Source organism: Helianthus annuus, chromosome 11, assembly GCF_002127325.2.
Source record: "Helianthus annuus cultivar XRQ/B chromosome 11, HanXRQr2.0-SUNRISE, whole genome shotgun sequence".
NCBI lineage: Eukaryota > Viridiplantae > Streptophyta > Magnoliopsida > Asterales > Asteraceae > Helianthus > Helianthus annuus.
In genome coordinates, this window is record NC_035443.2 from 64,365,736 (window position 1) to 64,375,748 (window position 10,013).

The 10,013-nt window shown below is 38.8% G+C and overlaps 1 long non-coding RNA gene across 2 annotated transcripts; it reads left to right on the forward strand.

Annotated features, from left to right (window-relative positions):
- Positions 1–284: 284 nt before the first annotated feature.
- LOC118484266 lies at positions 285–1,798 on the forward strand. Of its 2 annotated transcripts, none has more exons than XR_004873113.1 (3): positions 285–443; positions 522–634; positions 1,673–1,798. It is a non-coding gene; the product is annotated as an uncharacterized LOC118484266 (long non-coding RNA). The 2 variants fall into 2 exon arrangements; XR_004873112.1 differs by lacking the exon at positions 1,673–1,798 and adding an exon at positions 1,108–1,533.
- Positions 1,799–10,013: the final 8,215 nt, after the last annotated feature.

Genomic DNA, 10,013 nt, shown 5'->3' on the forward strand with positions numbered 1-10,013 from the left:
ATAATAAACAAGTTTCCTTATTTTTCTAAATCACGAATCTGGTCATGTTTGTAACTAGAACAACACCCATGGTCGGAAACTTTCTGATTTAAATTAATTCCGCGTTTCCTTTTTCGATGCCAATCACGAACCTGGATGAATATACGTCCATAATCTTACCAAACAAGCCAAATCAGTGACAACCCACATCCTCCATAAAACCTCCTAATTGTTCGTGATTGACAGCAAATGGAAGTTTCCATACTTTACGAGACCTTCAAAATGCTATAAATACGACATCCTCGCAAGCCACTCTCGACACCATCCTATATCTCTCATCTCCCTGTTTCGATAACAATTCGCCGGAGACAACCGGAGAGGAAGCTCGCAACATCGGAGACGTCGCCGGAACTCGAATTCTCACCGAAGTCGTCACGTCGGAACTCACGTTATCCTTTTGTTCGGTATACTTTCTTTATTTTCCTGTTCCCTCGATTTAGTCCACTGCTAGTGTATACTAACTTTGATTTTAAACACCGGAGGAATCCAACGCCGTCGGAGAAGACGACCAGAGTTTCGTCGGAGTTCAAGCTTTCGCCGGTTAAATGGAGGTCGCCGGAGCTTCACGACGGGAACCATGTCAAACGTCGTCTCGGTATACATCCTCGTTCCCTTGCTTCGTTTATTAGTTTCTGTTGATACACAACCTATCCTATCATTGTTCTTCATCACTCAACAACATTTAAAAGTCAGTATACGTTATTTTTATTTTATTTTTTTATGACAAAGAATTTAATCCTTAAATCCTTTTTCTATTCTTTTAACTTTATTTTATTTTTCCGTTGTAATAAATAGTGAAAATCTTAAATGGGTTTTAGAGTTTTATTTTTCTATTTTGATAAACCAATTAAATCCAGAAGGAAACAGAGCCAACTTTATGTTTAGTAATTCATTTACCTTTGAACTACACGAATGCATTTATTAAATAATTAACCAATTCCATTACCATGTTTTTTCTTAACGGGTTATATTTAGATAAATTACAATATTTAATAATTTGTAAACCATATATTAGGATTTATATCTAATGTGTAAATATCAAGTTAATCGTGTTATGATAATATCAAGGATAATTGCCTTGCTCGTTATCTTGGATTGTTCTAATTTTTACTCATACGTCCTTACAAGAAGCGCAACACAATCTAAGGTGAGTATACATGACCCATTTTCCATTTTCACACTTTTGGGTGCAATATGTATTCTATATCAATCACATTATTCACTTCAAACAGCTTTATGCACACTCTATCCAAATTGCACGTGATACATTTGATTCATGTTATACATGTTATGCTATTGTAAACTCTCATGACTATGTGTTCATTAACTTTCCAAGCCTCCCCTAACAATGGTAGCGCTATAGGTTGAGAAACGCCCCTCCTGTTATTCTCGCGGGTATTGTTAGGTTAATCTATGTTAAAACCTCCCATTATTCTTTGGGATAGGCACGTTAATTGCGTTAAACTTTGGTTTTGACACATAGAGTAACATCGTTTCGAGTATATACTGTTAATGTGAAATCATGTTATTCATGTTGGATATGAGCAACTTCAAACTTTTTATTATATTATGTATCAAACTTGTATACTCGCCAACATGTTTTTTTTTTATTTTATTTTAATACATATTGCAGGTTGATTGATCAAGACTCAAGAAAACAAGTTAGATACCCATTTTAGCAATTAAACAATGTTTGAATTTATGTTCACTATTTGAAACAATGTATTATTCTTTAGTTTTAATAAAATGATTTAATTCATATTGTCACATTTAGTGTTATGTTGTTTTGAGCAATTTGTTCGTCTCATCCCGATGTTTCCGCCATCGGTTGGGGTGTGACAGTATTACACTCGTTTCGTTATCTATATCACCACTAACTACATAAACACATAATCGTCAACTTTTTCATCAACTTGTCATCAATTTGTTATCAACTTATCATCAATTTGTACATACGTATTGAAGTACACAAAGAATCCAATTAAGGACTTCGATTTGCACTTTAAACATCCATAAGGATCTTACTTTGAAGATAGGAAGATCCTATAAGGATTTGGGATTTATGTACGAAAATATTTCAAAACCTTGTACTAGGTATGCTAGGCCATCATACGAAGCAAAGTGTCTTCGAAAACCATGTACTACATATGCTAGGTCAACATACGAAGCAAAAATGTCTTTGAAAACCGTGTACTACGTATGCTAGGTCAACATACTGTGACAATCCTCACCAAATCAGGTATCCGTACGAATTAATTAATATTTAATTAATGCTTAATTACTGTGCTTGCTTACAATTGTGATTAAACTGCTACTTGCTTTCTGATACATACATATACATGCATCATACTTTATTACTGTCACACCATTATTTACATACAAACTATAGTGACAAACTTGATGCACAATAGCACAGTAGCACAATAAACGGATAACCCAGTAAACGTGCTAACATAGCCGGCACCAGACAGACACTGTCTCTAAGGCCAGTATGAGCCGGGAATAGTTTACTACACTAGTAGGAAGTGTAGGGAAGTGAGGATTGTAGAACTGCGTCACTAGGCGATAGTTATAGTGACCGGATGTGCCTAAACCATGTTTTAAACACAAAATACTGCACTTTAAAACAAAAATCAGCATTTAAGCTAACTAGGAAAGTGCAAAAACATGGGAAAATAATACTAGACGCTTTCCAAAGTGTTGGGAATACTTTGTGTCACTAAAAGTAGTATTACAGACACTCTAAATGCTTATTAAGCACTTTAACGGATCAGTATCCAACCAAACAACCGGACTTTATCCGGAACATAAAAATATTGTCAATGACATTGCTTTTCTTTTTCTGAGCCAGTTAGGGTCCCCGAGTATCCTAACACCCGTTACAAAACATAACACACAAGTAGTTAGTTTATCCTTCTAACTAAATCAACTAAACTTTAACCATCAAGTTTAAATCAAACCACCCCCCCCCTTACAACCGATCGGTTCCCCCTAGGGAACATCCTCCACAATTTTTGATTATTTTAATCATGTATGTCTAGTATCTTGATGACATGTTATACAATGGACAAAGCCTTAAAGTTGGTTTATAAATTTAACCAAGAGCACCATTCCATTCATAATCACAACACAAAAATTTTCACCTCTTTCTCCCTCTTGCTAATACTCACGGCCGACCCCCCCTACCATTACCTCACCATTTTCAAGTTTTAATCTTGCCATTCTACTTGCATACAAAGGTGAAGGATCACATACGAGGAGGCTCGGTGCTTACGGAATCACAAGGACCTCTTTACATCGCTATTAACCACCTTGTTTTCGCTTGATTTCTTCCCTAGCCTTGAGCTAGTTGTAAGTGATTCTAAACACCCTCTTGATCTTGTCTAAAGTGGTTAATAAGAGATTTAACGGGTAAAAATCATGAACACTAAAGATCAAAGCTTAAAGACTTAAAAGTATGATGAATATGGTGGTTAAAGAGTGAATAATGGTGTAAAACTTATAAATCTTGTTTAGTTATGGTTATTTTATGTTGTTGATTGCTAGAAGTGGAACGGATCGTCATCTAACCACGGTAGATCATGTTCATGGAACATGAACTAGCATTATGTTAAGTAGGAAAGTTACTAGATGACGAACCCTTTCATATATAAACATGAACTTGTGTAAAAATAGTTTTTCTTGTAAAATGAAGTTCTAAACTAGTAGATCTAAAGATCTACAAGTGGTATTTTCGAAGAACCAAGTGTATGATGCAAATCTTGTTTAAAAGCCAGATCTTTCATGACTAAAAGTATTTTTGTGAACAAACAAGTGTGTAAACACTTGTGTGACAAAAAGGATTTAACAAAGAAATATTTTCGTAATTTTCGACTAAGAAGTTGTAAAGTTACACGTTCTTTGAAAAATATAGTTTTCAAGAAACCGATTTTATTTTTTAAAGATAAAAAATCTACTAAATATGTTATGAAGTTACTACGTATTTTTACACAACTTAGAAGTTCATGTGTTTGCGATTTATACTTGTTTTGACTGGTTTGATGTTGGAGTATTGTATATTGGTAATTGGAAAATTGATTGATTGAATTTTTGAAAAGAAAATGATACGCTAGTAAGCGTGGCCACCTTCAGTTACAGAGGAAACTCTGGCGAAATTTTTCCAGAAATCTAGCACTTGGAAATATTTTTACAACAAGTGTTATGAATATATTTTAACTTGTTTTCCAAAATAAAGTTCGCCATAAATTTTATTTACAAAATAACCAAGTGTCGGAGGTGGATTTTTATAAATGGAACTTGTTGAATATATGTTTAGAATATATATTTTTCATAGTAACAGTTGTGTAATTTTTATGATTATTTTGTGAACTACATAAATATTATTTTTAGAGAAAAAATAATATTATATACAGAAAAGTAACGACTCCAGAATAATATACGAACGCCTTTACAATAAATAGTTAAGTTACACCGGTATTATTATTACCACCCGAACTTTAAATGTAACTTACGTATTTTCAGAAAATACTCTTAAATGTGTATTTTGATAAAAGTATTATTTTGGGAAAAATTATATGGAATGAAAATATAATATTTTTGGGAAAAAAATTTATATATTGGAGATAGAATGTTTTGGACGAATGAATTAAGGTATATTTTATTAAGTGGGACTTAATAATAAAGTCTTGGAATTATATAAACGCAAATGTATTAAAACCCCCATCCTTGGGAAGGAATATAATTAATGCATAATTAGGGAGTGTAAATACGAAATAATTGCCTAACTATTTCCCAAAGACATTTAACCTTAAGCTAAGGCACGGCCGTCCGTCTAATAGAAGTTAGTACGTGTAGGTCGTTACGCAGCAGGTTGACTGGGAGATACTATTTCGAGACGCAATACTGTGAGTTCATGTCCCCCTTTTCTCTTATCCGTTTTCAGTTTTTAAACTGCGGGGGTGAAATACATGTTACTAAGATTACGAGTACTTTTTACGTGGTGTGGTTAGCATAAGGAGGGTTACTACTTAAATCATGTGAGTGAGTAGGCGGGAACTGAAGGCCATTAATCCTTAGTGTAGGACCGAGGGTCAGTAGCGGTAGATCTATTTGGGTGTAGCGAGCCTAACCCCTGAGTTCGCTGAATGAGCCAGGTGGTGACTTTGAGCCCGACGCAAAAATCTGCTAGGTTTGAGTCTTCCTACTGCACTTCACACATATCATTGGCTTTGCAACCCAATGGTGATTTCTATTTCCTTATTTGCTACATACCAGGGATTTTTATACATACAGATATTTTTACAACGGGTTATACATATCCACTTACACATGAACTCGCTCAACTTTATATTGACTTTTCAAACTACATGTGTTCCAGGAAACCAACGGATCTGGCACGGTATGCACGTATTTTCAAGCTGTGTTTGAATAAAAAAGTCATCTAGGGTTTAGAAGGTGTAACCTCTTCCTGGACGGGTTACATATCCCTAAACCTAGTATTGTTTAAAGTCTTTTGCTAAGTTTTTATGAACTCAATTAAATCAAGTTAAGGTTTGTAACTTATTTTGTGATTGTTGAAAATAGGATTTTTCTAAACTTTATTAATGGATGAACATCTCATGTTTTTATCATGTAGCATTGTTATGATTGTTGCTATGATATTAAGAAGTCACACCAAATAAACCCACGCTTCCGCAAAGCCAGGGTGTGACAGCTTGGTATCAGAGCCTCGATCATAGCGAACTAGGATTCCTTCTCGAGTCTAGACTATGATCACTATGGCTCTCACGAAAATGTTTTCACAACATGTTTTCATTGCATACACAAAACGTCCAGATCCAAGGAACAAACATTTTTACAAATAAAAGGGCATAAGTACACTTTTCAAGATTTATAGTTCAGTCAGGGAGACTGAGAGAGTTCAGTCGGAGAGACTGAGGGAGTTCAATCAGGGAGACTAAGAGAGTTTAGTCGGGGAGACTGAGGGAGTTCAGTCGGGGAGTCTGAGAGAGTTCAGTCGGGGAGACTGAGGGAGTTCAGTCGGGGAGACTGAGGGAGTTCAGTCGGGGAGACTGAGGGAATTAGTCGGGGAGACTAGGAGATTCAGTCGGGGAGACTGAGGGAATTAGTCGGGGAGACTAGGAGATTCAGTCAGGGAGACTGAGGGAATTAGTCGGGGAGACTAGGAGATTCAGTCGGGGAGGCTGAGGGAATTAGTCGGAGAGACTAGGAGATTCAGTCGGGGAGACTGGGTAGGATAGTTTGGGGAAGACTAGAATGATTACATGCTTACATTGTTATTACTTAAACACTTAATTGCTGATTATTAATATACATGCATATGAGGTGAGTATTTGCATACACTAATTGTTAATAATTTCTATGGATATACATGCTATGACTATTACGCACCGGCACACATGTCGCTCGAAGTGGAGAACGAGTTATCAGGCATTGATAACCCTACGACCACCGCCATAGATAGTGAGACTACAACTACGCTAGAGACAATTACGTCAGATACTGAGAGTGATCCTGATATGCTAAGGATGAGGACGACTTCTAATAGTCCGTGCCACCAGGTTTTGGTGACACTTCATCCTTGCTGATGGCTTCTTTGACAAGAATCTTTCTGACACTCTTGTTTCAATCCATGACCACTCCATCACTGGTCATCCCGATGATGGACACACCATGGCTCCAATCCTCGATGATGCGCCTCCTGCGGACATTTCTACTGAAGGTTGGCTACTCGACAAACAATATATGAGTACGTTGGCATGCTTATCGATGGTCCTCCTGCCGACGCCCATGATGATAGAAAATTAGACGAGAACACTGTTACTAACTTCACTTCTTAATACCCCTATTAACAAGCCATCCTCTGATTCTAGCATGCATTCAGACTCCTTGAGTCTGTGATACCTGCAACCGTACAAACAGCTGTATTACAACATTCTACTACTGACACAAGACGACGATGACATGGCTGCTGCCCTATCACCTGCTCGAGACACCACACCGTTACACGGCCCAGAGTCTACTCTTGAGTTAGCTTCTACACCTTTTGGGTCAGCTTGATGTTGCGCCTGCTGAACCTACACCTTTACGTAATCACGATCCTGTTTCTTTTTGGGTCTGCCAGACATTGCACCCCTTATATCTACCTGCATCAAGAAATCTCCTCATTTGTTGAGATGTTTGTTTTTACACCCGCAACCGATGATGTTGCTTCTTTCCCCTATGAAGACCGACATCCATTGCGCCATCATGCCTATCGCCTTCTTTCAGGACATACCCGCACCTCGGAAGGGTACTCCAGGTCGGCACCAGCATAACGATCCTTTTTGCTACAGCAACACTTTCCCCGACCTCACAGGCCGCACCGTTTGCTACATTCACTCCTACAACGCCGGACGAGCCACTTTGAAGGATCTTATAACACGCTATACTGATTTTAGACCCTTGCTATCCCTCTCATTATGGAGGCTATACACAGGATGAGTGCTCCTATAACATCGGCTACAGTTGAGGATATGAGTCGCAGAATGTTGGAGCTTGAGCTGACGCCACAATTGGCAACTTCAAATGCAAAACATTACATAACCGAAAACATGATTTGAGTCTCTACATCACAAGATAGCATATTGTCTGAAAAGTTTAAGTAAAACACAACGTCCTCCACCCTGTCTATCACCAGCATGCTTCGATCCGCCACATACATCAAGATTCATTTTGTGCTCTTGACCTTAGGTATTTCGCCATTCCCTGGATTCTGATGCTCATTTCCTTACTATCGAGCGGCAGAGCAGATAATTACTTCAACGTATATACAAGCTCGAGGAGGGACTCACGCATGTTAACATTTTACTTTTCTTTCCTCCTCCACCTCAGTCACCAGTATAGTTGGTTTCTGGATTATGCGGATTGCATTACGCTTGGGTAAAGACACTAATGATAAGCCGGGATTGCGGAGACTTTTGAGGACCACTTCTGACTATGTGATTTTGATGCACTAATATACTTGTTGGACAAGGGTAGGGTGACCCTGTGTCCCTTCTACTGTGATGCATTTTGTAAGGCATAGTGATTGTGGCTGGAGGATAATGAAAGCCCGATCATCTTTAAACACACGACAATACTTATGACTAATGACTAACGAAAAAAAACTCGTCGCTATGTCCCCACTAAGCAAGCTGTTGATCTATATATATGTGCTATAACTATAATGCTACATGCTTACTTGCTACATTCCTATTTACGGGTTGTGCAATACATGAGATAATATGTAATTGAATGTATAACGACTACGTGTATACTTATATGTAACACACCTCTGAGGTCTTATTCGTTGAATAGAGACTTGTGTGCTCGTGTCCTTCACAAGACCTGACCTAACCGACTTTCATCTAGGAAGATGTCGACTCAAGGGAACACCGATATCAACCACCCTCTACCTACAACAGAGGCGAAAATGCAAGAGCACCTCTTACAGGCTATCGCACGGTACGAGGCCCATCGTTTGATTGCAGCGGAGGTACCTCAGGAAATAACCCCCCTAACGGTAATGTCTAGTCCTTTAAGACACATTACAAAACATTTGGACATTTCCACAAGTGCCTTGCTAAAGCCTTACGCGAATAATGTTGCTTACATCGCAGGCTGCACCTACAAGCAGTTCTTGGACCACAAACCTCGAGAGTTCGACGGCACTGGGGGTGCCTTAGCCTTCGTACGCTGGGTTAAAAAGACGGATTCTGTTTTACGATTGAGCAAATGTGACCCCGAACATCACGTCACGTATATAGCTGGACTATTGGTAGATGAGGCTCTGTCATGGTGGAACCATCAAGTTCGGACAATGGGCGAGACCGCTGCGTATGCTATGACGTGGGACGAACTGAAAGATCTGATGCGTAAGAGATATTGCTCGAGGGTAGAAGTCCAGAAGTTGGAAACAGAACCGTGGAACTTGAAAATGGAAGGACCAAAGATAGCAGAGTATGTGCAGAGATTTAACGAATTATCACAAGTTGCTTTACTCCTGGGGGGGACTAGAGTTTAAGAGAATTGAACAGTTCATAAGGGGATTGGCACCACAGATTCTAAGCCTGGTAACAACATCTAAACCTTCAACGATCACCGAGGCTATCAACATAAGCATGGCACTCACGGAAGAAGCAGTTAGACGAGGAGAATTTTCCACTGCGGAGGAGAAAAAGGAGACTGCTATAGAGGCATCTAAGGATAACGAGAGAAAGCTCGTAAATTTCCAGATGGTTACTAGGAGGAGTAGCAAGAAGAAGGCCAAAAAGGGAAAAGACTACATGGGTATCCTACCTAAGTGCGACAATTGTTTACGTTATCATGTCGGGCGATGTAGATATGGAAAATGTGCTAACTGTGGAAAGAGGGGGCATCTTAAATAAACTTGTTGGCAAGATACTGAACATGATAATAGGGGGCCAGGACGGTAATGAGAATCATGAAGGGGACAACGACAATGACAATTGTCAAGGCAGAATGAGTGATAAATAGAAACGTGCTCAAGGTTGTTTTAACTGTGGAAGCAAAAAGCATTTAAGAAAATATTGCCCTAAAAACAATCAAGCACAAGGATGAAAGCTCCCCACCGGAGTTAGGGAGACACGCCAGGGATTCAAGCATGGATAACGGTACGTCCCGAATTACTCAATGTTATGCATCTGTATTGCCAAATACTGTTGCAAATTTTACGATTCGCACCTCTGGAGTTCAAGAGTATAATTGGTTTAAGTAGCGAGTAAGTAGATATTCCAGTACCCACTAGAACTAGCTTAGGGGAAGCTAGTGGAAGCCAACGCAGTAACTGGGGGCGACAAGATAAAAACCGGAGAGCGTAAGTTTACGATAGATCTACTACCTGTTGAGCTGGGAAGCTTCAACATGGTAATTGGAATGCATTAGTTGCCAAGCGGTCGAGAGGAGGTTGATAT